Raw genomic sequence first — 27,659 nt, 5'->3', positions numbered from 1 at the left:
CTGGAGGAGGCGAAGAGGATCCTCCTCTACATCTGGATGAAACTTCTGACAGCTTCTGCGGCTTCTCTTTCTCTCCCCACTTACCTTCATGTCTACCTGCTAGCTGTCATCTTCTTTCTCCTCCAAGGTTGGAGGTAGGGTAGAGATGAGAGGGAGAGAGGGGCAAGTGAGTGAGTGCTTGATCTGGTGGCTCTGTGTGCTCCAGGCCTTATGGATGATTAAAGCTGGTGACTCCTAGGGGGCCTTTAGGATGGTTCCAGCTGGTTCTTCTTCTCAGGGCTCTTGCATAGGAATTTTGGAGGTTCCCTGCAGGCCCTGTGGATGGCTCTCTATTCTGGGTGGTCTCTTTCAACTCTGCTTAACCCCTGGATATCCAGCTGTGTGTGCTTAGCCTCTTTTGGCTGAGGTCCAAAGAGGAGAGGCATTAAAGCAGAGCAAAAGCCTCTAAAAAAATCTCCTTGGGGCACCTGGGTAGCTCGGTTGGTTAAGTGTCCAGCTCTTGATTTCAGCTCAGGTCTCCATCTCAGGGTTGTGAGTTCAGGCCCTGTGTTGGGCTCCACGCTGGGTGTGGAGCCTACTTAAAAAAAAAAAAAAAAAAAGATCTCCTCAACTGTCTTCTCCAAATCCTCTTTTTTTTTTTTTTAAGATTTTATTTATTTATTTGAGAAAGAGAGAGCAAGTGAGAGAGAGAACACGCATGTGCACAAGTGGGGGGAGGGGCAGAGGGAGAGGGGGAAGCAGCCTCCCTACTGAGCAGAAAGCCTGACATGGGGCTCAATCCCAGGACCCTGAGATCATGACCTGAGCCGAAGGCAGATACATAAACAACTGAACCACCCAGGCACCCCCAAATCCTCTCTTTGACCCCCTCTTATATCCTTGGATTTCACTCAGAGCTCTAGGAGATGTGGAACAGGTTCTCCTTCATTCCCATTATGAATCCTGTGTAGCAGGGAGGAGATTGGGGAGCAGGGGGTGGTCTCACTGTAATTTTGGCATCTCAAGATATCTGTTGCTGAATCTGTCTAAAGGGAGGCAGGAATAGTACCCCCCCACCACCTTCTATTACAATAGTTCTTGTGACTTTTTTTTTGCCACTGGGTCCCAGTGTTTATCCAGCAGGGAGCTGGTGCAGGGCTCGATCCCAGGACCCTGGGCCATGACCTGACACTGGCATTGTTTTGATTGATTCTTCGATAATCTTTAATCTCCTGTAGTTCTTGTGGTATAAAAATAAGTTGAGTACTGTATTTCAAACTCTTAGCATAGTGCTTGGCACATAACAGATCATCAATGCTGGTAATCCTCCCACTTGTCCTTTCCCTAAAATTATTGTTTATGGTTGTTATTCAAGTCCTGATTGTGAAGAACTCATTAAGACGTAGTGAGTGCCTTTCAGGGGCTTTCCAGCCCACATCCCCACAACTTAAATATGGACACCAATCCAAGCTAAGCCTGTTAGACTTTCTTTCTAGAGAAGGAGGTAGATACTTGAAAGGTAAGAGTACATATGGATGGGATCAGAGGTGGCACCAAAACAGTCCTTTACAGGCCAGCAAAAGAAAAGAGGTAGTAGAAACTGGAAAGCTATATAGTTACCCCTGGTTTCACACGCGGGCTCTCTAGTCAGGTTGCCTTAAATCCCTGGCCTGCCGCTTACTAGCTGTGGGATCTTAGGCAAGTTACTTAAACTTGCTGAGCTTCCATTTCTTCATCTATGAATTTGGGATAACAGCGGTATCTATCTCATAAGGGTTTGTTAATTGCTTTGGACCATTCCTATCACATAGGAAGTTTGATTTCTGGGTTTAGTTTACTTGAAAGTTTATGTTTGAAAAATATTTTAATTCCCCAAGTCTTCATCTTCCAGCGAGTGAATGATCCTGCATTTCATGTCTCCCGAGTGTCCTAAGGATAGCTGTAAACATAGTTCAGATGTTTTAAAAGAAGTTTTGTTTGTTTGTTTGTTTTTTTATGACTAATCAGCTTCACTTTAAAGCTCAGTATCTCGCGGCGTGTGGGTGGCCCAGTTGGTTAAGCGTCCGACTCTTGGTTTCAGCTCAGGTCATGATCTCAGGGTCATGAGACCGAGCCTTGTGTGAGGCTCTGTGCTCAGCAGGGAGACCGCTTGAGATTCTCTCCCTCTCCCTCTGCCCCTCCCCCTGCTCGCCTGCACATGCACACGCTCGCTCTCTCTCAAATAAATAAATCTTTAAAAAATTTTAAAAAATAATAAAACTCGGTATCTCATCACTTATAAGAATGGAAAAGAGCTTGGCTAGGTTGACGTCCATTCCATGGGTGCATTGATTTGCTCTGTGTTCAGTTGTGTTCATCACAACCAGGCTGTGGAAAGTATGTCATTTCACAATTGGGTCAAGCACTCCATGGGAGATGCAGCACTGAAAGTAAGCTTTTGAAAATGCCTGTCCTCTTCTTTCCCAAATGAGCTCAAGGAAAATTGGCAAGATTTCTGTGCCTATCTACCCAAAGATACTGATTTTATAAAGGTGACTTTCAGACCTATAACCCTGGAAGCTTTCTGTTGTTCCAGTCTACTTTGTTAATAGAAAAATCTCAGCATGCTAAATTATAAGCTATTTGTTTTAGTAGATGACATGTCATAACTATCTTGTTGTAGAGAAGGCTTTAAAGGAAAGTCCTATAGGGAATACCATTTTAGTTTTCCTAGGTTATCTTATTCCTTCACTTTTTAACTTTTTAAAGTAAATCTAATGCCATGAACCTGAATTTTCTCAGATTTTCCTGGGCAGTGGGTTGAAATGTGTCACGTTAATGATGATCACCGCCATTTTGCTGACTTTGTCTTACATCTTTAAGTTTCAGAGCTTTGTCCCCCGCCCCCATTCAGGTCTAACTCAGTGATTTTTGAGGGTCCCTGGGGGGTGTACTGCAAACGAATCTGTCCACTACAGTTACCGTGGGGCATTCATGATGTCTTCTTCCCATGCCCTGACCACCTTTCCCATTGCTATCTGTTGCCCACTGAACCATTTGAGGATGGTGCATTTCCAACCCCCCTGCTACTGCTGTCCGTGGGGATAACACTGAAGGTTGGGCCAAGAAGGTCATCTTTCAGGGACTCCCAGCCAGCCCTGGAGATGTCAGAGCAGCCCCGTCTTTCTCCAATGTGCTGAGCCCTAAATATGAACCCTCAGTGTGTTGAAGCTGGGCAGCATCACTCACAGAAGAGGGAGAGGGCCCCGCCCTGTGTGGTACTTTGTCACTTATGCATAAACGCTGTGCTTCTTCAGGAAGGAGAGTTTGTAAAATAGAGGCTACATCATCTGTTTGCCCACTTCTGTTTGCTACACTGCTCAGACAGGACTCCCTGGGGCTGGCGAGTTCTCCCCAGTCCTCTCCCTCTTCCTGTGAAGGGATTCTTTTCTTCCTCCCATGCAAATCATCTCATGTAAATAGATGTCTTTTCTCTCTGTTCATCAGTGCATTTGTTGTAACTCTTTTGGTTTCAAATAGCAGGCAAAGGCTGGAGCCAGCAGAAGTGAATAAAAGGACTGCATTATAAAGCTCTCTGAGTGTCTGGTGAAATGAAATGGCAGGACTGCAGCTGGGTTTCAAAAATAAAATAGGAGACTGAAAAGTTATGCTTCCTCTCCCTCGACTGACTGGCTTTCCCTGATCCCTACCTACAGGGAGACAAACAGGGCTCTGTGTGGGCCTTGCTGGGGAAAGGCAGGGACCTGGCCACTTCTGAAGCATAAGGTGATGGTGAAGGGGGGGCGAGGGGGAGGGGCGGATGTAGATTTTGGGGATGTGGGAGAGGGCCAGATCAAGGTTGATTTTTATTAAGCTGGAACTTTATCTGAGCATGGCAATGAATGGCAGAGCCACTGAAGAGAGTAAACAAAATGCTATTGTAACATAACAATAAAAAAATTAAAAAAAAAATGCTATTGTAGCTAGCTCATGCTGGCGGTATTCAGAGAATGGATTTGAGGGAGTGTGACCAGACATGGGTAGAGTAGTTAGGACACTATCACAATATATAGTCTTGGAAGGAGATTCAGAAGTCCTGCTGGAGCAGGAACAGAGAGGAAGGGATGGATTGGAAAACTGTTAAGAGGTCGAATCCAGGGGTGCCTGAGTGGTTCAGTCGTTGAGCGTCTGCCTTCGGCTCAGGTCATGATCCCAGGGTCCTGGGATTGAGTCCCACATCGGGCTCCCTGCTCGGTGGGAAGCCTGCTTCTCCCTCTCCCACTCCCCCTGCTTGTGTTCCTACTCTTGCTAGCTCTCTCTGTCAAATGAATAAATAAAATCTTTAAAAAAAAAAAAGAGGTCGAATCCATAGGACTTGGTCATAAATTGGCTATGAGGAGAGGGAGGAAATTCTAAGACTGCCAAGTTGTTGGCCTTACTGGGTAAATGGTAGTGATATGGACTGAGATGGGGGATACAGGAAAAGAAGCAGATTTTGTTTGGGGAGAAGGTAAAATGGCACATTTTCCACAGCCTGGATGGGATTAACCTGACTGGATACCTAGCAGATTAAGTCAACTTTGTGTTTGTTGAGTTTGGGATGCCTAAAGGATGCTCAAGTGGTAATGTCCAGGAAGCCATGCATGTTTAATTCCATCACTCTGGGAGAGTCAGCACTAGAGATTTATGGTAGATCTGGGACTTGTCAGCATATAATATGGCCGTTCAATCATGACACTGAATAATATAACCCAAGGAGAATGTGTATTAAGAAGAGTGGTTGACACAGGTTGGAATCCTGGTGAATATCAGCATTTCAACCAAGGGAGAAGGGGTGCCTGGGGGGCTCAGTTAGTGAAGCATCTGCCTTTGGCTCAGATCATGATCTCAGGGTCCTGAGATTGAACCCCATGTTGTGCTCCCTGCTCATCGGGGAGTCTGCTTCTCCCTCTCCCTCTGCCCCTCCCCCCACTTGTTCGCTTTCTCTCGCTCAGTCTCTCAAATAAATAAAAATCTTTTTTTAAAGATTTTTATTTATTTATTTGACAGAGAGAGACACAGCAAGAGAGGGAACACAAGCAAGGGGACCCCTGAGCCGAAGGCAGATGCCCAACGGAGTGTCAATGAGATGACTAAATACAACAGAGTGTCAATGAGATGACTAAAAGATATCTGCTCATTCATTTATCCATAAAATATTTAAAATATTTATTGAGCAGCTTGTATGTTCGACATGCTTTAAAGATTATTTATTTATTTATTTAGAGCATGGGAACAGGGTGAGGGGCAGGGGGAGAGGGAGAGAGAATCCCAAGCAGACTCCGCAATGAGCACAGAGCCTACCTCGGAGCTCAGTCCCACAACCCTGAGATCACAACCCGAGCCAAAATCAAGAGTAGGACGCCTAACTGACTGAGCCACCCAGGCTCCCCTGTATTCATCATGCTTTAGCAATTAAGACATCAGGCTCCAGAGCCAGGCTGCCAAAATTTGAATCACAGTCTCACAATTTACTTGCTGTTTGACCTTGGGCAAGTCATGACCCTCTCTGGGCTTCTCTTTTCTCATCTGTAAAATGGCAATGATAACAGTTATCACTTCATGAGGATTGAACAATAGATGGCCATGGTAATCATATCATAAATGATCTCATCATCATATATTGGCCACTCCTCTGGACTGCAGGGATGCAGCTTGAACAAGATAGACTAAGTCCCTGCTCTTACAAAATTTCCATTCTATTTAGAGGTGAGGGGAGTACAGACCATAAACAAACAATGACAACAAAAACAGAGGACGAGAAAATGGCAGATAAGTGCTAAAAAAAGATGATATGATGGGAGGCTGGGTCAGATGGGACACACTAGGCAGGATGGTCAGAGTAGGCTTTTCTGAGGAGGTGACATTTATGCTGGAACATGAATGACCAGAAGGGATAAATCATGAGGGGCAGTGAGTTTCCAGTTAACAGAGAACAAATGCAGTGACCCTAGGGAGGAACACATCTGGTGTGTCCAAAGAAAAAAAGAACCTACATTTTATCTGGCATCATGGCCCATGATCTTTTCACTATACCTCACAGTCTTTTTTTTTTTTTAAGTAGGTTCCAGACCCAGTGTGGAGCCCAATGCAGGGCTTGAACTCACGACCCTGAGATCAAAACCTGAGCTGAGATCAAGAGTCAGACGCTTAACTGACTGATCCGCTCAGGTGCCCTACCTCATAGTCTTTCTGATGCAAGTCATTTTAATAAAGCCACAGGCAAATAGAAAGCTCTAAAATTCACATAGCAGATACTATGAGTTGGCTCACTCAAACATATTCTAACCCCTTTCTTTCAGGAAAGCTAAAAACTACATTCTTAGACTCTCTTCCATTTAGATTGAGGTCTGAGACATAGTTTCTGCCAACCTGTGAGGCACAGAAGCAGGATGGCGGTTGAGCCCAGAGAAAGAGAGCAGATTCTCTGCTACGCTCTGTAGTAGAAGCATTTGGTTCTTCTGGGGGTGTGCATTAAAACAGTTCCATGTTCAAGTAGGGCATTTTTTTTCTGGCTGCACTCTCACTGTTTAGCATTCAAGCCTGGTTCTCTGGTCTTCCAGAACATTCTCTGAGCTTTCTCCTTCCTTTCACGTATTTATTTCTGGTTAAACTAGCTGGAATGAATTCTGTTGTCTGCAACAAAGAACTTTAACATGTATAATGTCCTACTAATTCTGAACTCTCACCAGCTTCTCAACCTCTTCTTCTACCACACCCCGTACCCTTCATCTTTGGTACATCTAGCTTTGTCTAAGAATGGGAATCTCAACCCACTCCAGAACTGGGCCTCTTCAGCTGAATCCTCCAAGATGATTTCTTTTCTGTTTGACCGAGTACTTCTGGGTCTGGTACAGAGCTAGGAACAGTGAAGGCTATAATGGTGTATAAACATTGCTCTTGTCATGGGAATAGGAGATCCCAAGACTTAAAATGAAAACAGTCATCACAAGATTATGTAAGTGATTAGAGAATAATAATGATTAGAAAATAATAATGATCATAACACAGTAGTTCTTTGTTTAATGAGTGCTACGTAGGTACTAGGTCATAGAATAAGAGCATTACATGCATTCTCTAATTTTATCCTCAAAGTCCTATGAAACAGGTATTATTATCATGCACTTTAAAAGACGAGAGAGGGGAGGCTCAGAGAGGTCAAATGACTTTCAAAGGCACACAGCTAATAAGTGGTAGAGGCAGGATATCACCTCCCAGTCTAACCCCAGAGCCATGCCCTGAAAACCACATGGTTGCCATGTGCTGGACAGGGAAACAAATGTTACCTTATTTCATCTTCTCAGTGATTATGTGAGGTGGATACTATTTCCCCAGCATAGCAGATAGGGAATTGAGTCTCAGGAAGGCCAACATTGCACAGCCCTTAATGGAAGAGCCGCAGCTTGAACCAGCATCTTCTGCTCCAAGGTCTAGGGTTCTTCCTGCTCAACCCCACTTGTCTTCCAATTTAACGCACCAGTTTTAGTTAGGATTGAATTCAGCTGCACAGTCAAAAATCAGAGTGGCTTAAGCAAGTGTGGCTTATAAAAGAGGATCAGAAGCAGGCAGTCCAGGCTGGTGTGGAGGCTCTACAAAGGCAGGGGCCCAAGCTCCTTCAGGCTTTCCAGCCCACCATCCCTAAGGTGCACCTTCATTCTCATGGTCCAGGACAGCTGCTGGAGCTCCAACCATCAGAATCATGTTCCAGGCAGTAGGACAGAGGAAGGAACCCAGAAGAAAAGGCCAGATAACATGACCTAGGTTTCTTTAAGGTCTCCCAGAGGCTGCTGTATTTCACTTCTGCTTATATCTTACCAGAACTAAAGTCACATGGCCACAGCTAATTGCCAAGGAGGCTGGGAAAAGAGATCTTTATTAAGGGTAGCCACCTGCCCAGCTAAAAATAAAGTGTTATTTTTTTTTTAAGATTTTATTTATTTACTTGAGAGAGAGAAACAGAGATACAGTCAGAGCACAAGCAGGGAGGGGATCCCTGCTGAGCAGGGAGCCCGACGCAGGGCTCCATCCCAGGACCCTGGGATCCTGACCCGAGCCGAAGGCAGACGCCCAACCGACCAAGCCACCCAGGCGCCCCAAGTATTACTTTATTAAGGCAGAAGAAAAGTAGATATTGGGGCAGGCAGATTAGCAAGCTCTGCCTGTCCCCTTTCGGCATTAGTCTCTGAAGGCTACCGTAGCTGTCAGAGTCCTAGCAGAAACAGAGGGCATATCAGAAGAACTTAACCGAAAAGAAGTTAATGGAGAGATTATTTTCAAAGGTCTGGGGAAGAGTAGGGACCTTTAAAGGGAACCATTGAGGGATAAGGAGACATCCGGAAGCTAGCACCAGAAGGAAGCTGCTACCAGCCCTAGCCCCAAAAGGAGAGAGAGGGGCCAGAGATCAAAGACCCCAGCCTGTCTCTCCTCCTGCCCTCCCTTTTGCAGGCAGCCCCCTGGGTGGCAGTGGGGGCAAGGGAGTCTGGGTGATGCAGCCCTAGAGGCGAGCCTTCCAGGGGCTCAGGGCCAAGAGAGGAAGGCAGAGGAGGGTACAGGACAAATGGGGAATAGCCAGCAGAGAGTCATCTGTGCAGATGCCCCTGAGCCCCGTGTCTCTCCACATACCAGGGCGAGGGGCTGAGCGAATCTGCAGCCGTTTGACTTGAAAGAAAGACTGAAACTTCCAGCAAGGCTAGAGGAGGCTCCGGAGAGGCCCCAGCTGCGGCCTGTGGATGACTGAGGAAAGCTGCGTGCGCAAACAAGACCACAGGCTGCCCTCGCTCTGGCCGGAGAGCGCACGGGAAGTTCCCTGTTTGAGAGCCGCCAGGGGAGCCACAGAGTGTGCAAGGGTGAGGGGCGGCTGGCTGCTCGGAAGGCGGGCTTGCACCAGCCGCGTGCGCGCAGCGGAGAGCGGTACGGCCGCCCCGGCCGCACACTTTGGCCTCCTCCTGACTCCGAATGGCGCTTGTATCCGGTCTCATACCGTCTGCTGTTGTCTCGGAGCCGTTTCTCCCCCCAGCCTTGAGCAGGGGATCGTCTCCGACCCTACTCCGCCCTGCACCGAGGTAGGCGAGCACGTAGGACTGCAGTCCACAACGCTGGGCTCGGGACCCCGCTTGGGAAGAGCCCATACTGTATGGTTTCATTCACAGGTGTCCTGAATCGGCGACTCCATAGAGACATAAAGTAGACGAGTGGTTGCCAGGGGCTGGGACAGTGGGGCTTGAAGGGGAACGACGCCTAAAGGATACGGGGTTTCCTTTGGGGGTGAGGCAAAATTTCTAAAATTGAGTGTGGTGCCGATTGCACAGCGCTGTGAATATATTAAAACCATCGAATGTTCCTTTTAAAGGGCGATCTCTATGGTTTGTGAACTGTATCTCAATAAATCTGAAACAGAAGAAAAAAAAAGACCCTACTTGGCAGGTATTTGCCGCTTGGCATCTGTCGAATGGGCGTAGTCCCGTTACCTCACAGAGCTGCCTCACCATCAAACGATACCCTGTGTGGAAAGCAGTTGCTCTCGTGCCTCGCACATAGTGAGCGCTCACAAAAGTTAGAGCCTGCCCGTTACGTGTTTGCCAGCTGACTCTTAACCATTTTTAAAGTCAAAGTAAATTAGTATAAAGCCGGACGTTAAAGCTTACAAATCCATCTCGTTCTAGCCTCTCATTCAGCAAGTGAGAAATTAGTGGTAAACCCAGAAGATTACCACTGACAACAGAGGTTCAGAGGCAGTTCCGAGAGAGCGGGTGAGCGCACGAGTGAACTCGAGATCTCAGCAGGATAGCCATTCTGCCACATGGCTTACTCGTGGGTGCTCTGCGGAGGCGGTCACCGAACCTGGCTTGGCCCGTGGCAAGAGGAGTGAGCAGGAGAGCCGTGACATAACTCGTCTCTGCCTTAGAGAACCCAGTGTGTGCTCGCTGGAGTCTAAAACAGAAATAGCTTCATACAGGTGATAATTTAAAAATTCTATTAAAATTGCTTCAAACTACTGACATGAATAGTCTGTACGTAATTCACAATTTTTTTTACAACTTAACATCTCCGATCAGGACACATCTTATAATCAGTGGCTTGTTCTAATTTAATTGACAGCATCATTCTCTTTCTTAGCTTTACGTAAAATAATGATGCATCCTGAAATGGATGACAAATTAAAGTATGGTGTACATATACATATATATACTTAAAGGATGACCTAGAAATCTGTGCTGGCTGAATGTTCAGAAATATTAAAGAGGTCATGTCCGATTGCAGTGTCAGAAAACACAGAGTTCAAGCAACTCGGAGGGGGGGGGGGCGCCATCCTCTTTACCAGAATGGGATGTATATCCTCGAACCTGGGACCCATTAATAGGCAGACTGGCATTACTGATAGTTTTGCTAGTATAATTCTGGAGAAATGACTAATCAGCTATGATTAGATATACCTGAATCCTTTTTTTTTAAAGTATTTATTTATTAGAGAGAGCAAGAGAGAGCATGAGAGGGGAGGAGAGGGAGAAGCAGGCAACCCCCCCCCCCCCCCGCCCCAAGCCCGATTCAGGGCTTGATCCCAGGACCCTGAGATAATCACCTGAGCCGAAGGCAGCTGCTTAACTGACTGAGCCACCCAGGCGCCCCTGGATATACGTTTAGATGTTATGTGTTCAACCCTTGGAATGTTCAGTGTTCATCCTAGGCTTCTGTAGGCCACACTTGAGCTGTTAGGAGATGCTGCAGAAGCCAGAGGAGTGGATGAGGGCTCCCAGCTGAATCAGCAAAGCCTTTTTCTAATAACCTTGCTTATTTTAGGGTGAAGGGATTTCTGCAGCTGAGAGGCTGAGTACTTGGTGTGGTTTGAGGCTTCCTAATGGATGTGCCAAAGGGTCTGACAGGCAGACGCATCACATAATAATAATTGTTTAGATGCTGCTCAAGATAATTAATTTGGGCTTTGGAAAAGCTTCCTTCTTGGTACATTCAATTCAAAAGCCCTCCTCCCGGCGTGTGCCTGCAAACACAATCCCTGGAACTAAAGAGAGGATAATAAAAGCCGAAAGTATTGCGAGCCCTGGCCTTCTGAACTCATTCGGAGTTTCCATGGAAGTAGGCATTGGGGTACATGGATTCGTTTTCCTCTCTACTTGAGCCTTTAGAATGGTGTCCCCAGACACGTTGTCATCAAGGGCACACGGGGAGCCCGAGACACATGGGGAGACTTGCACGTGCCTCCGCCCACCAGCCTCTTCTGCCAAACCGAACCAAGCAGAAATACAAGACACAAAAGCAAGCCAGCCAGAAAAGATTTGTTCAGGATCCTCCTGGAATTTTGATTCCTGAGGTAGAAAGGCATGCAGAATGGAGAGGCTTCTTAAAGCCTGATTTTAGGGTAGGGAAGTTGAGGCAGTCAGCAGGAGTGTTAAGTTCAGCAGGCACCAGAATGTCCAGAAGGCTCGCTCCATTCACTCATTCACTATTTATTGAGTACCTACTGTGTGGATGTGTTCTTCTAGGCACTGAGGATATGGAAACAGCAGTCAGTAAAACAGACAAAATCTCTATCCACATGGATCTTCCCTTCTAGAGGATGGAGACAATAAGCAAACAAATGAATAGATCACATATGATACTGATAGGTGATAAATGCTGTGGGGAAAAAAATGAGTCGGGTGAAGGGAAAGCAAGTGCCCAGGTGAGGGTGTGGCCGCTTTATGCAGGTGGACAGGGTAGTGCTCTCGGACAGGGTGAGACTGGGCAGTATGGAGATTTGAAGGACATTAGGGAGTGAGTCACAGGGACACTGTGGTGGGGTGTGTGCAGGAGAGAGAAGAGCCAGTGCAAAGGCCCTAATGCAGGAGCCTGTGTGGCAAGGACTGACTTGGTGGCCTCGTGGCTAGAGCCCACGGAGCTGGGGATGGTGGTGGGAGGGGAGATCCGGGAGATCTGGGGGAGGCCTTCAGTTCAGGGCGGGCTCTTCAGGTCATTGTAAGGACTTTACTTTTCTGGAGATGGGAGGATTTGGGGGAATCTGAGAAAGGAGTGAGGTGATCCACATGATGTTTTAATGAGGGATCTCCAACTTCTGTGTGCAGAACACATCACGCCTGGGTAAGGGGGGGCAGGGAGACCAGCTGGGGGTCCACTGCGGTGGTCCTGGGAAGGGCAAGCTGGCAGGGACCCGGGCTGGTAGGGATGGGATGGGGGGAGATTCTGGGTATGTTTTGCAGGTGGAACCCATGGGATTGCAGGAGGACGGAGCTGATGGCCTCGATATCAGAGGCACAAGGAAGAGGGGAGTAAAGGGCCACTTCAAATCTTTAGGTGTGCACAGCCGGAGGAATGGAGTTAGCGATATTGAGCCTGGGGCACTAGAGGTGAAGCCTTTTTTTGGGTAAAATCCTGTTTGAGACTTGCTAAGTTTGAGATTTTTTTCTTTTTTTTAAGATTTATTTATTTGAGAAGGGGGGGAGTGGCAGAAGGGGAAGATCTCAAGTGGACTCCCCGCTGAGGGGGGGCGACCCACTGGGGGCTCGATCCCATGACCCTGAGATCATAACCTGAGCCGAAATCAAGAGTCTGTTGCCCAGCCGACTGAGCCACCCAGGTGCCCCTGGGATCTTTATTAGATACCCAAGGAGCGGCTGATTAGGCAATTGTGAGTCTGAGTTCAGGGGAGAGGTGGGTGGGGCCATAAACATGGGAGTCATCAGCCTGTAGATGGTATTAAAGGGACTGAATGGACTTAGCCAGGGCCAGTGCGTACATGGAGAAGAAAGTTGAGGATGGAGTCCTGGGACACAGCCCTGCCTTGTAGTGCCTTCGTGCTGGCGGGTCTGGCAGAGTGCGGGCTCAGGGCTTTCCATCTCCTGCGCATCTGCCTTGAGAGGTCACGAGAAAGGGGGGTCCTGGTCTGGTTGGCAAATGTTTGGTAAGGTCTGTAACCACACCAAGGGTACTGTCCTCTCTACCAAATACACCAGTCCAAACTCCTCCTGACACCCCTCCTGCCCGACTCTATGGAAGCAATGACCATAGAGGGAATTCTGTCCCCTCCCTGAAGAGCTACCACCTTGCCACCTGTGTACTTTCCAACTGTTATCATCTTAACATTGGGTAATCAAGAGAACAGTGGCTTAAAGAGAAAGAGAGAGTGAGAGAGAGAGGGAACAGTGGCTTAATACTGAGATTGGTACTTAAATCTTGGTTTTGCTGCATGTTAGCTGTGTGACCTTGGACAAGTCTCTTAACCTCTCTGAGCCTCCATTGCCTCCTGTCCACATATTTCACAGGCTTATTTTGACAATCAAATGGAACTCTATGTGTAAAGAGGTTACCCCCGTGTCTAGCAAATAAGAGGTAATTATAATAGTAAATACTGTGTGCCAGGCACTATTTCATACATCTCTTACATACTTACTTCATTATTACAACAACCCCATGAGGCAGGTATTGTTTTTATTCCCACTTCACAGACAAGGTTAAGTAACTTGGCGGGCTAGTAACTCAAGCAGCCTGACTCTAGGAATCTATTCATATGACCACTATGCCATATTGCTTCTTGAGAATACTTTAAAATTTTCTTCTCTCTTATTTTCAGGTGTTCTTATTAAATGGCTCAAGCTTTCAATTTGTAGTTTTGTATTTTTCCTTGTTATTAAATTGCAGTCATTATCTGACTCCAAGATAAGTGTCATCCCCTTCATACTAAAAGAAGCAATTTAATGCAACAGCAAGAAAAGAAAAATTTGAATTTTCTGAACTACAAGAGATAAGGTCTTCTTGCCAACATTTTCTGTGGGAAGCCGGTTAGTGTGGCTGGGCATGCAAAGCAAGCTGGAGATACGACTTTCTTCTTGAATAGGCAAGAACTGACCAAAAAGGATAATTATGTTTTTAGAAAGTTATGAAAATCTGAACAGAGAGTGAGGGATTTGCCTTTTAGAATGGTAAGAGAAGTCCATTTGTACCCTGTATTATGCATTTGCATACATATATGCAAAAGTGTGTTCACGAGTGTATTGGAAGGTGAGTTTACGTGAATGCTGGTGCATGGAGTGTGCATGTGTGCACTTGGCATATGGAATACTTACTGGTTACCAAAGGAGGGGGCTCTCTGGGTGTTTGGCACAAAAGGATGGGCTGGGATTAATTTTCTGGTTTATACTTCTTCAAATCAATGAGCCGATGATGCTCAGAAGGGAAAGCAATCTCCAAGGAGAAAATAAAATTGTTTCCCATGAAATAGAGCTGCCATGTTTAACAAATAAAAATACAGACCTCCCAGTTAAATTTGAATTTCAGATAAACAGTGAATAATATTTAAGTATCATTATGTTCAATGCAGTATTTGGGACATCTTTGACCAAAAATTATTTGTTATCTGAAATTCAAATCTAACTGGGCATGCTGTATTTTATCTGGCAGCCTTACCACGAAGACAATGAATTTAAATACCTGCCGATTTTTTAAAATGTTTAAAATCCACAAACCACTTTTGGACTGGCAAAAGACTTTTGGTTCTGGCTGAAGGCGTCAAGTCATTCTTTTCTCTTTCAGGAAGTCCTTAATGACTTGGCACCATCATCTGTGAAATGGGGAAATAATCTGATTCTGTCCTCACCCCCAGGGGAAAACCCTGGAGAATTTCACATCCTTAGCCTCACTCTAACGGCCTGGGGCACCGCACAGAACTTCATTCTCCACTTCAGTAAAAAACCAATTAAGAATTGTTTCAAAGGATTCTTATGACATGCCTTAATAGCTAGCCAGTATCCTGCGGTGTTTAATTTCTTCTTTTTCCCTCTCTCTAGCTTGCATGGGGACAGAATTCTTCCTGTCAGACAAGTAGCAAACTCTGAGTCTCTGGAGGAATGCAGAGAGGACATTTCCCACAAGTCTGACCCCTGGGAAGCACAGGGGAGGCCCAGGATCCGGAGCGCTGGTGGGGGTGCGGTTGGAGCAGAGCCCTTGGTGCCAGGCGAGCATCTGGACCACACAGGACTTCTTCCAACTGGAACAAAGAAGCACGTGGGGGTAAACGTCAGGCTGTCAGGTAACAGTCCCTGGGTTCATACTGTGTCTGTCAGTCTCCGGTTGTCTGGCTTAGAACCTCTGCCTTCTTCATCTCTAAAATACCTGATTCACTGGTGCCGATGTCACAGAGTTATTCTAAGGACTAAATGGCATTAATAAAACCGTGTCTGGCTCCCGGGAAGCACTTAATAAATGTTAGTCATTATTATTATTGTTGCCTGGGACAATTTTTCCTTACCAGTTCAGTTATAATTTTTATTAATAACCTTTTCTGAAGGTAGATAGAATGCATGTTCATAGAATATGTAAACATATAGAAAAACCACAGGAAAAGAACTAAATCAGAAATCCTTCATAAGGCTATCTCTGGTCTTTTTTTTTTCCTCTGTATATATTAGTGGTCTCAATTCTGACAGTGCATCAGAACCACCTGGGAAGATTTAAAAATACAGATACCTGGGCCCCAAACCAAATCTAATAAATCAGAACCTCTAGGGGCAGGGGCGAGGGATCTGTAGTTAAAAAAAAAAAAAAAAAAAATTCCAGAACATTCTATCGCAAAATCAGGCATAAGAATCCTGCCACTCACTCATATGTGCTCTTTTTCTCTCATACAGTTCTCAAAAATTGGACAATATCGTACATTCAGTTTTGTAACCTGCTTTTGTCCAGTTGCCTTATCTCTCATCATTCTTCCACAATATCTTATTTTTTCTTAAGGCTTTGGCTGTGGTTTCTAGTAAGTGCTGCTTTTCACCCAGCGGTTCTCTCAAAATGGATCCATTGAAAAATGTCATCCCTCCTGCCTTCTCACGTCCCGCTAGTCTGCCCCAGCTGATGAACAGAGACCCCTTCACCATTACTCTTTCTCCCCACCTCTCCGATTTCAGCTCCCTAACTGATGGCCACAGCTGGCTCTGGCCTTCCTCCCGTCGTCTCTGTGCGGCTTTGTGGCTCAAGCTGGAGATCATGCCAACGGACCTGCCGGTGCGGGTTTGCACCGTTTCTTCCCTAAAATATTAATGCGACACCTAATGCTATTTTTCATTTACTGCTCAGCCGACCATGGTGGTGGTGATTTCAGTTCCAAACAACCTCCAAGGACTCTGGCAGGAAATTTCCGTGGCTGTCGGCTGACATTTTGGGATAATAAAATGAGATGAAAACACTGCAAAGAATGCCGCATAGACGGCGGTCTCCAGTTCCTGACTAGGGAGACTGGACGTGGTGTGAGCAAGGGCCTTACGCCAATAAGAAGCAAACGCTCGAGCCCTTATGCCCGTCCTGTTAGCAGCCGCTGAGGTCGCCGAAATCCATGCAGTCGCCGCAGGACGACCCTGACTCTCTGTGTCCTTCCAGGCTGATATTCCAGCTGCAGACTGGAAGCTCGAGGGATGGCTGTCTGAAAACTCTTCAAAACCGTGTAAACCCCGGGGTTCTCAAGAAGCATGGCGTGGAAGTGGGCGTCTGAGTAGCGTCTGTATGGACTGGCAGGCAGAATGGGCAACGGCAGGTTTCTAGCTGGTGCTCAAGTGAGGAAACCTGAGGAGGCTGCGGCCCCTCCAGCTGGGCCATTCGCTTTGGGCTCTGGCCAGGCCGAGCGAGGGCCGATGAGAAAGGCTGCAGGCCCCGCTGAGCACGGAGAAGTCTGAGTGTTCAGTGGATGCACAGAGGAGGGTGAGGGCAGCTTCCAAAGCCTGAGGAATGGTGGGCCAGGCACTCTTTAGGTTAACTGAGGAAGCGTGGGGGGCAGACGGCCTCTCCTGTCCTGGGAGAGTAGAGATTTCGAAGGGTGCTGATAGGCAGCTTTCTATTTAAGATTGAGAGGGACGAAGCCCACACAGTGAGTCAGACTGTGCTGGCCTAGTCCCCTCTTCTTGGGCCCTAGGAACACGAGTCTTCAACACGTGGAAGTTGTCGGGGCGCCTGGCTGGTTCAGTCAGTAGAGTGTGTGACTCTGGATCTCAGGGTCGTGAGTTCAAGCCCCACGCTGGGCATGGAGCCTACTCAAACAGAGAATAATTTTAAAAATACTAAATAATACATACATACATACATAAGTGGGAACTTTCTCTTGCAGGGGAAGAATGTGGGTGCTGTAGTCACATAGAGCTGCAAGCTCTTCCACTTATCAGCCGGTTATTTAATCCCTCTGAGGTTCAGTTTCTTCTGCTCTGTAATGGGGACAGGTACCCACTTCACAGAGTGGGGACGGAATGAGATAAATCCTTGTACAATGTCTGGTACGTACAGCGCTGGTTTCCCATAGCTGGTGGAGCCGGAAGGGAGAAGAAGTGAAAGTCTCACGGCCAGGCTGAGATGGGCTGATGCTACTGTCAGGAGTGGAGGGACGTTTTGCCTGAGGGGCAGTGTGCCTCAGATCTGTCCGCGCAGGCAAGGCCCTGAGAAGGCCTAAGCTGAGGCGGGCCCATGAGTGGGATGGGTTAATGGCCTGCCAGGCCGGTGTGAGCAGTGCCCTGCTCTGGGTGGTTGTTTAGCAAGACAAAGCTGATGACAGAAGCTTCCTCTCTGTGTGGCAGTTTGTATCGCAACTCTTTTTGATCCCAAATGATGCAAATTGCAGGATCCCAGAAGGCCGAGACCAGTATCTCCCTTATCCCTTGTCACATCAGACGCACCATCCAGGTAAGAACCCCATTGCTCCTGCCTTTGGCCTGAATGTGGGCTTGTGCAGTTTTGCAAGCCATCCTCACTCCAGGGGTCGTGTCTCCCGTTTGGCAGGGATGGTGGACAGCAGAAGCATTGCTCAGGACCCGGCCGAGTCTGCAAGCCCATCCAAGTGACTGCGCCAGGGAAGGAAGCCTTGCTAACCCTCTCCATTAGTTTTCTCGGCACAGAAATTGAGCGCCCATGGTGACACTTCCTCTCAACACTCCTTACTGGACACTGAAGAGACCGTTTCTGCCCATTCTTGAATTGAAACAAGAAAGGTCGGCAAGAATGATTTCTCTACTGAGTGTGATTTTAAGCAGAGGATTCATGAACGTGTGTTCTCCTCCCTTGTAGATAGGCAGCCTTTCTCCAGGAGGGGACTGAGATCTTACTGCAAAAACAATAGATATTGGTCTCAATCTATTCATTGCTTCTGCTTTTCATAAGAAAAAGGAAAAAATTTTTACATGGAAGCCTAGGGGAGGGCCTCAGGCACCATGCAGAGAATTTTCCATGACAGGAGCTAATATCCCTAAGCACCTACTACTGCCAAACAGTGTGTGAAGTACTTCATGAAATTATTTCACAGAGACCCTTCCCATTTTAAAGATAAGAAAATTGAGGGTTTTAGCTGGGAAACCTGGAGGAGCGAGCAGGGAAAGCATATGTCTGGGTCATGGGAAGTTTGGGGATGAGAAGCCCTGCCCTTCCTGTTGTCTGAAGAGAAGAGGATCAGCAGCGTCCATTTTGGAGGATGAAAACAGCTCCGGTCCTCGGTTCCGGCCAAATTTGGTCAACAAAGGACACAGAGAGGCTTGTGAGCCTCTGCGTAAATCCAGATTCTTGGGTGCACGTGACAGAAATCAAACTCAAGCTGGCTTAATCTTAATGAGAAGAAATCTACGGGCTCATCCAACTGTGGGCTGGCATAGGCTGACTCGTGGCTGGAATGAGGCATTGAACTAACACTCACTTGCTCTCTTTTTTGCTCTCCCCTGTGTGTCAGCCTCATTCTCCCTTACTACAGTCAGGCTTCCTACACTCTGCTGGGCTTTTATGATCGTAGCTCAGCGAGACTAGCAGAAAACGCAAGTTCTCTCCGTGAATAATAAATATGCATGGTATGCACTGAATAGAACTGTAGAGAAAGGCTCGGATGAGTCCTGCTGGTGTAGCGTGCCCGCCAGTGTGCCAAGTACCATCACCATTGTCGGGGTGCTCGGGTGTGATGATGAGGGAGCCCGTGGCCAGTGCAGGGCAGCAAACTGTGACTGACGGTTCTACGTGAACTTTATAGACTGGGGATAAAAGCGTCCCCCAAAGGAAGTCAGGGAGGCAGAGCAGACAAAATACCAGATGTCCACGAGGCCCTGGACCAGACTGAGACTTGGAGAGATGCCATCTTCATATGGATCCTTTTGTGCCCCTGATGACTCCAAACATGACAAACAACCACCTTTATTCGTTCGCTAGGGCTGCCATAACAAAATACTACAGACCAGAGAGCTTAGAAGCAACAGAAGTTTCTCTCTTGTAGTCTGGAGGCTGGAGGTCCGAGCTCAGGGTGCATCATGGTGGGCTTCTGGTGAGAGCCCTCCTGCTGGCTTGCACGGGGCTGGCTGCCTTCTTGCTGTGTGCCCCCGGGGCCCTTCCTCAGTACCTGCCGAGAGCGCGGGCGTCTCTTCTTGTAAGGACCCCAGTTGCACTGGGTCAGGGCTCTACCCTGCGGCCCTCATTTAATCCCCCTTCAAGGCCTCATACATACGCTTCAACATATGCATTTTGAGGGAACACAGTTCAGTCCACAGGGTCCTGGGATCTAGATACTTTTAGAAGATGCAGTTTCCCTCTGTTCTGCACAAATCTCAGTGTTCTGAAAAACATTTCTGGCTTGGAAATGATAGTCAGAAATATTTGAGATTCTAGGTAAATTGGGATTCAAAAGGAGAGAAGTTACCTCGCCTCTAGATTCTAAGCCCCGGGAGGGCAGGGACTGTATTTCCGTATGGTTCTGAGAAACACGAATCGAGGAAAGGTGGCCTTCTTCTTCTTCTTTTTTTTTTTTTTTAAATATTTTATTCATTTACTTATTTGATGGAGCCTGACATGGGGCTCCAACCCGGGACCCCGGGATCACGGCCTGAGCCGAAGGCAGACTCTTCACTGACTGAGCCACCCAGGCGCCCCAACACAAGCATTTTTTTAACAAAATAAAATATAGCATATGTACACATGCACACAGGATCAGTTACTTTAAAAATAGCCTCAGAAACACTCTCATTTTCATACGTTTTAGGGTTTTCTTCCTGAAATCTAGGGCAGCTTTTACAGTTTTGTTCAGGGGCTTGTCTGTTTATTCTTTTTTTCTGGGTTTTGGATTTCAGACCCAGTCACAGTTTTGTAGGTGCAGAGAATTTTTTCCTTCTTCTAGGCTCTTTGGCTGGCCAAATAATTAAATTGACATAAGGTGGATTAACAGGAGAAAAACTAATTTAATTTTATACATTAAAGGAGCCCCATAAAATTATGAGACTCAAAGAAGTGACCCCAGCAGGCAGTTTTTATACCTTTTAGACGGAGCAGCAGTACATTTGTAAAGAATTAGCAAGACAAAGGGGTTGGGTTTGGGGTAGTAAATTGGTGAAGAAAGAACAAGTTTTGTTTGTACAGCATTCTCAGCCCTAAATCCCCTCTTCGTGATAAGGATCCCTTCTACCCTCCTGGTACCCCTTTCACATGGGAGATTTATCTCCTGCTTTCAGGGGCACAAAGGAGGATCAGAATGTTCTTCTCCCACTGACTGTCAAATAATGTTAATTCAAAATAATGTGAAAATGAATAAAAGGAAACCTCACCTAAAATGGAATCAGGAGGCCAGAAGGCGGAGCCCTCGTGCACTACCACTTGGACACCAATTCCAGACCCCAACAGGAAGCATTGTCCATATGGAGCTCAACAGAAGATGACTCACCTTGCAAGCTGAGACCGCTTTCCTACTTCAGCAGGGGTAAGGGAGAGTCCCTTCCTTGCCCAGCAATTCAGTGAGAAACCATCAGAAACCCTGAACCCTTGCCTGCCTCCAATGGGCTTGCACTCAAAACAACCCCTCCCACCTTCCTCCTTTTTCTCTATAACTGATGTTCCTCTCCTTTTCTTGTTGCGCTTGCCTATGGCTTTTGCTATAACTTGCCTCTCCTGAATTGCAATTCCTCCGCTGTCCCTGAATAAACCCATTTTGCGGGTAAAATTACTGGCCGTTTCACTTTTAAGGTCTACAAATCAATACGCCAAAGTGGGGGACTTCCATTTGCTGCTGGGTTAAAGCCTCTGTAAGTATTTCCGGAAAATTTTAAGAATACAGAGGACCGGCTGTGACTGCTTCTGGATAGCGTCCATTCTTATGGAGTGCCGTGGTGGCTTTGCTCTGGAGAGGGCTGCCTGGGGACTAGGTTGTTTATCGGCTCTGTGGCTCTGGGCTGGTTAATCTTTCTTAGCCTCGTAAAGTAGAAGGATATATGGAAAGTGCATATAGCACGGTGCCCGTCCAGAGTAGATGCTCTGAAGTAATAACTATTATAATTATCTCTCCCTTTTGTAAATTGCTCAATGTTCCAAATGCAGGGGTCTACACCTCAAATGTCTGCAGGAGCTAGAAAGGTAATTTACATGTATAAAGCTAACCGGTGTGGGGTGATGGGTATGGAAGAAACCATGATGAACTGGGGGGGAGTGCATGATCTGCTAAAAGAAAGTCAAATTTTATAACAAAAAAAGGAAACAAAAGGGAAGGAGGAAGGGAGGGAGGAAAGAAGATAACATTGTACATGTCTGCTACCCGGATTTGGCCCTGGAGCCACCAGTTTGTAACCCTTGCTCTGATTTAAAGGAGCTGAGTGAACTACATTAGGGAAACAAAGCCCAGGTTTTAGGATTTGTCTTAGGATTTTCTCAGTTTTCAACTGTTAGTGACAGAGGAAACTCCCTATCAAATTTCTAACCAAAGAGAAATCAGGTCACTCTGAGTATTTCAGGGTAAAGGATTGCTTTACCCTATAACCAGTGTGAATGAGATAGTCAATAATTTCAGTAATTTATTATCAATGACAACATCATAGCAGCTCTGTCTTTATTGTTGTTTATTCTCAGGATGAGACTAGATTTCAAGACAGGCATTTTTCTGGTAATTGAACAGAATGATAATGGTTTCAAAGGTGAGGATGTGAGTTGCTTTGTCAGAGACTCTCAGGAACCAAACCTAAAAGAACTCTGTGGGCCACAGATAGTATTTATTAATATTATTTGTAATCTATAAACATTAATTTGTATTCTTCAAAGAACCTGTGTTCCAGCTTTCTTATACAAAGGCATCATAAGGAATGGTATGATTTGGGGAGAATGACAGATATTCACATTCTTTTTCCAAAATCTCTTTTCTGTTGTGCCTAAAATTGCCATATTACTGGTTTTCAAAAGAAGACAATAAGAAGGAAGTGATTTTTGATGAAAGGAAGAAACTAAGGAGGATACATTCTCAAAGCCACACATTGATTCATCCATCCATCCATCCATCTATCCTGCCAACATTCATTGAGCACTGACTCTGTGCCATGCCCTGGGACAGAACATGGAGTCTAGTCGGGGAAACACACTTACAGAGCAGTGAGTGTGCTGTGGTAGAAGTATGTGTATGTATTCATGGGCCAAATTCAAAGGGCATCATGGTGGTTACTTGTATATATCAATTTGACTGGACCACAGATCACCAGATGTTTGTCCATGAGGGTCTATCTGGATAAGATTATCATGTGAATCTCTAGACTGAGTATAACAGATGGCCCTCCCAGTATGAGTAGCCCTCATCCAATCTGTTGAGGCCTGAATAGAAGAAAAGGCTGAGAATTCTCTCTTTGCATGATTATCTTTGAGCTGGGACATCAGTCTCCTCCTGCCTTTGGACTTAGACTTGGGTTGGAACTTTCCTCATTGGCTGTCCTGGTTGTTGTCAGGCCTTTGGACTCAGACTGGAACACCACCATTGACTTTCCTGCATCTCAAGCTTGTTGACTGCAGATCTTGGACTTGGGAGCCTCCATAACCATGTGAGCCATTCCTTATAGTAAATCTCCTTAGACAGGTAGATAGATAGATCGATAGATAGATAGATAGATAGATAGATAGATAGATAGATAGATAGATAGATAGTTGGTTCTGTTTCTCAGGCTTAATATAGGTATCCTCCTCAGTCTGGGCAGGAAGGCTTGGGAAGAGAGGGGAGTTGACAGGATAGCTTCCTGAAAGTGGATACTGGGCTGAATTCTGAAGAATAGAGCAGAATTAACAAGGAGGGAGATTGCTTATTTCATGCATCAAAGCCCTGTCCTCAGATCTTTCCAGTTCAAAACTTTAATCAATTCTTTGGATGAATATATAGAAGGCTCATTTATTATTGGCAGAAGGCACAAAGTTAAGAGAAATAGGGATTACTTTTGGACAGTGGCAAAATCAGTGTTCAGATCTTGGCAGGGTAGATGATGGGCCAAGTCCAACAAAATAAAGCTGAATAGAGGTAAATGGAAAGCCTTGCACTCGTTAAAAAAGCAAAACAAAACAATAAAAATAAGCTGAGCAGGGGGTGAGAGGTGGGGAAAATTTTTAAAAAAATTTTATTGAGATATTGACATACAACATTATATTGGTTTTAAGTGTACAAGATAATGATATATATATATCAAGGTAAGTTTAGGTAACATCTATGACCACAGTAAGTTTAGGTAACATCATTTTGACCACACAGTTACAAATTTTTTTCTTATGATGAGAACTTTTAAGATCTACCCTCTTAACAATTTTCAAATATACAATACAGTATCGTTAACTATAGTCATCATACTGTATATTACCTCTCCGGGACTTATTTATCTTATAACTGGAAATTTGTACCTTTGGCTTCCTTTACCCATTTTGCCAACTCCCAGCCCCCACCTCTGGCAACCACCAGTGTATCTTCTATACCTGTGAAGTTTTGTTTTGTTTTGTTTTTTATTCCACATATGAGATCACACAGTAGTTGTCCTTCTCTGACTTATTTTACTTAGTGTAATGCTCTCAGTGTCCATCCATGTTGTCACAAACAGCAAGATGTCTTTTTTATGGCTGAGAATTTTCCATTTTATATATACAAATAAAACACATTCTTTTTATCCATTCATCCATCAATGGACACTTAGGTTGTTTCTATGTCTTGGGTATTATAAATAATGCTGCAATGAACATGGGCATGCAGATATTTGTTCAAGATAGAGATTTTATTTTCTTTGAGTGAATAACCAAAAATGGAATTGCTGGATCATATGGTGAAAAAGACTTATTTATATTATGTGTTTTAGTTCAGAAGTTGGCAAACTATGGCTCATTAACCAAATTCAGCTAGTTGCCTGTTTCTGTAAATAAAGTTTTACATATTGTCTATAGCTGCTTTCATGCTACAACAGCAGAATTGAGTAGTTGCAACAGAGATTGTATAGACTACAAAGTCAACAATATTTGCCATCTGGCTCTTTACATAAAAGTTTGCTGACCCCTGGTCTAGTCCACTATGAGTTCAGTGTAAGTCAAGAGTGTGATGTGTGCACTAACAATGCCAATTCTCCCTTGGGAGCCATTTATAAAAATACAGATGCTTAAAATCATGTGTGAATGAGTCAGTGGATGAACAAACAATCAATCAGCGGAGAGGGTGGTCTACCCTGGTTTTTGTGGACCGGAACCCACCAGAGTCCTGGACTCCATACCGGGGATGTAGTTGAAGAGGAACACAGGCTGTTGGAGCTCAGTCAGGGGAGAGAGCGGAGGGGTGCTGGGAATTGTATTAGGAACAAACCAAGGAAATAAGAATGTTTAGCCTGAAGAAGCAAATTCCCAAGAGGGATATCAACAGCATCAGTTCTTGATGACATTCATTGAGTCTTGTGTATTGGGCTCGTTAAGTATAGGAACTCATTCAATCCTCACACCAACCCTATGAGACTGGTAGTATTAGTATGCCCATTCTGCAAATGAGGACTCTACGCCATGGAAAGATTAAGTTACCCAAGGTCACACAACCAATAAACGGGGAAGCTGAGGCTCAATCCATGCAATCTGCCTCTAGAGCCCATGAGCTTAATTGTATACCCTTAGCTGTCCTTCGTTATTGAATGGGATATTAATAATCTTGTTATTTCCGATTCCATGAGACACAGCAACAGCCAGAGGAAACAGGGAAACAGACTTCTGTTCGAAGCAAGGGAGACCTTTCAAATGCCCAGAGATGGAACAGGTTTTACTGTAGGGTGGAAACCCTGTCATGAGGGTATGTACAAGTAGGGGCCAGAGGACTTGGCCAGGATTTCAGAGAGAGGATTCCAAAATGGATAAGGGCAGAGAGCCTCCAAGATTCCTTTCCCCTCTTGATTCTATCATGATCTGAGGCTTGGGGCACTTCCTAGGATGGGTGGCTCAGGTCAACAAGAGGCAGCAATAGAATGGGACCTTTTCTAAGTGCTTTGTATATGTTAACTCATTTGATCTTCAAAAGAGATGAATGAAGAGTTACCACAAATCATCATTCCCATTTTACAGATGCACAAAGTGAGTTATAGTGTGGCTACATAATTTATCCAGGGTCACACAACTAATAAGTATTAGAGCCAGAATTTGAACATAGGCAGCCTGACTCCAAGGCCTGTGCTTTAAACCATTTCCATATAAAAATCTCTTATGAAGAAGGGATGTGTAATTTGAAAATGTTTCTTTTATTTCCCCTGCCTCCCCACCAAGATTTTTGATGTGTCCCCTTCCCATGTTGCAAAACACTATACTACTAGAAGTTAATGCTAGCAGCTGCCGTTGTAACATTCTCATTTTGTCCTGTGATAATTTATAGGGACTGATTCTTCTGCTTCGGAACAGGCTGCAAGGTAGGGGGTTCCCAAATGCATCATCAAGTCCTACAAATAATCAAGCTGCTATGATTGTGTTCATTTTCTCAGAAGTCCCATCTGAAGGTATACACAATAATGTCCTACTCACAATATAAATTTGGTTCCTGTTTAAGTATTACCTCTGCTGTGGGAACTATTGGATTTCTTTAACTTTTCTACAGAGGCAAAGCTGAGCTCTACACCAAAGATTTCTGCATATTGATTTCCTTGATGGGCAAGGTGGAATTTGGTAATAGTAGGGACTACACTTGACACCTAGCAGGTGCTAATACCTATTTGCTTAATACATGTGATCAATCGGGATTTATTGACTTCGGGGGAATGAAGGTCTCAAGGGATTTCTTTTCCTTTCTGGTTGCTTTCTGGGCTCTGACAGTGAGTGCTAGTCCTATTTGATTTTTTGTTCCTCCAAGAGATTTGTGCTTCCCAATAACTGGGCAAACAAAAATTCAAGCATCTCCTCAATTGCATTGCATTCCTGAGTGTAAAAAAAATCTTTAAGAAACACTGTTGTTATTATTTAGACAAACGCTATGTTTCCAGCCGGCTTTTCTTCCAGATCTCTTTTTCCTCCATATTCAAAGAAAGTACTGCCAATGCAATTAGGACACAGAACATGAATTGTTAAGTAACTGATTCACTCTATAGATAAGGATACATCCTTTTGTGTCTAAGGAGACTGCTTGATTCGTTGTGTACAAGGACAGCACGTTCCTTGCCTGGCTTATTTACCACGTGTTTTAATTAGCTGCCAGGCCTTTTACAGCAGTCCCTGTTCTGAAGGTAGAGAGATTTGAGCTTGTTAAGGTGATGGCTTAAGCAATGCTTTGTCGTTAGGTCGGCGTTTTTCTATCTCCTCTCATTTCTGCTCGGGGACTGAGCTCTCTAACCTAATATGGCAAATTGGCGTCCTCCCAGTGGCTAAGTGGCCCGAGAGACAGAGCACAACACTGTAGGCTCCTCAGTGGCAAGAACTTAGTCTTGCTGACTTTGTGCCCCTTTCGCTTAGCATAGTGCCCAACGCACAGGAAGTGCTGAAGAAACATTGGTTGCACTATTCAGCGGAGGTCCATTTGGAAGGCACACACTGTTGTCATCTTCTCTCTCACTTCCCATGTACTGTCAGCCTCCAAATCAGTGGAGTCTAGTTGGGGCAGTATTCAGTAAATGTAACCCAGCATGGGTTCGGCATGGGCACTGACCAATGAGCCTTTCAGCTAGAACAGCATCCTGAAGGACCCCCGTCCTGTGATAGACGTTAACTCTTTAGTTCTTGTGTCACTCGGGGGCAGAGAGAAGGGACACTCAAGGGAGTGCACCAGGGGTTAGAGCAATGGCTACTTGTAAGTTGAAATGGAAGTATTTAAATATTTTATATATATGTATATATATATATATATATATATATATATATATTTTTTTTTTTTTTTAAGTACGCTCCATACCCAACATGGCGCTTAAACTCATGATCCTGAAATCAAAAGTCACATGTTCTGGGGTGTCTGGGTGGCTCAGCTGGTTAAGCATCCAACTCTTGATTTCGGCTCAGGGTCATGAGATCGAGCCCCACCTCTGGCCCCACACTCAGCAGGGAGTCTGTTTGTCCTCCTCTCCTTCTCCCTCTGCCCTTCCCTTGCGCATGCTGTCTCTCTCAAATAAATAAATAAATCTTTAAAAAAAAAAAGTCGCATGTTCTATGGGCTGGGCCAGCCAGGTGCCCCCTGTATTTAAATATTTTAACAACGGTATAGCTCTACTAGTGCTTACCAGCTGATCACACCTGTTTAATTCTCCCATAGCCATCCAATACGATGCAGCCAGACATCTTTTTTCCCCCCAAATAGAAATATCAGGGGTTTTCTCCCCAGATCAACATGGTTGTTTTAAAAATACAATAAAATAAAGTGAGCTGGGAAGTTGGTAGCTGCAGCACAGTTTTTGAAGTTTCTTTAAGTCCCTAGATAAACACAAAACAAGTAGATGGCTAAA

The 27,659-nt window shown here is 45.3% G+C and overlaps 1 long non-coding RNA gene and 1 other non-coding gene across 2 annotated transcripts; both read left to right on the top strand.

Annotated features, from left to right (window-relative positions):
• The first annotated feature begins 9,665 nt into the window (after window positions 1-9,665).
• LOC118531700 (uncharacterized) lies at window positions 9,666-20,935 on the top strand. The gene is made up of 4 exons (XR_013449312.1): window positions 9,666-9,952; window positions 14,793-15,034; window positions 15,736-17,661; window positions 17,758-20,935. It is a non-coding gene; the product is annotated as an uncharacterized LOC118531700 (long non-coding RNA).
• TRNAQ-CUG (transfer RNA glutamine (anticodon CUG)) lies at window positions 16,940-17,012 on the top strand. Its single transcript has one exon. It is a non-coding gene; the product is annotated as a tRNA-Gln (tRNA).
• Window positions 20,936-27,659: the final 6,724 nt, after the last annotated feature.

Source organism: Halichoerus grypus, chromosome 6 (genome assembly GCF_964656455.1).
Source record: "Halichoerus grypus chromosome 6, mHalGry1.hap1.1, whole genome shotgun sequence".
Classification (NCBI taxonomy): Eukaryota; Metazoa; Chordata; class Mammalia; order Carnivora; family Phocidae; genus Halichoerus; species Halichoerus grypus.
The sequence above is the reverse complement of the archived record's forward strand: the minus strand, read 5'-3'. Positions and strand labels throughout refer to the sequence as shown.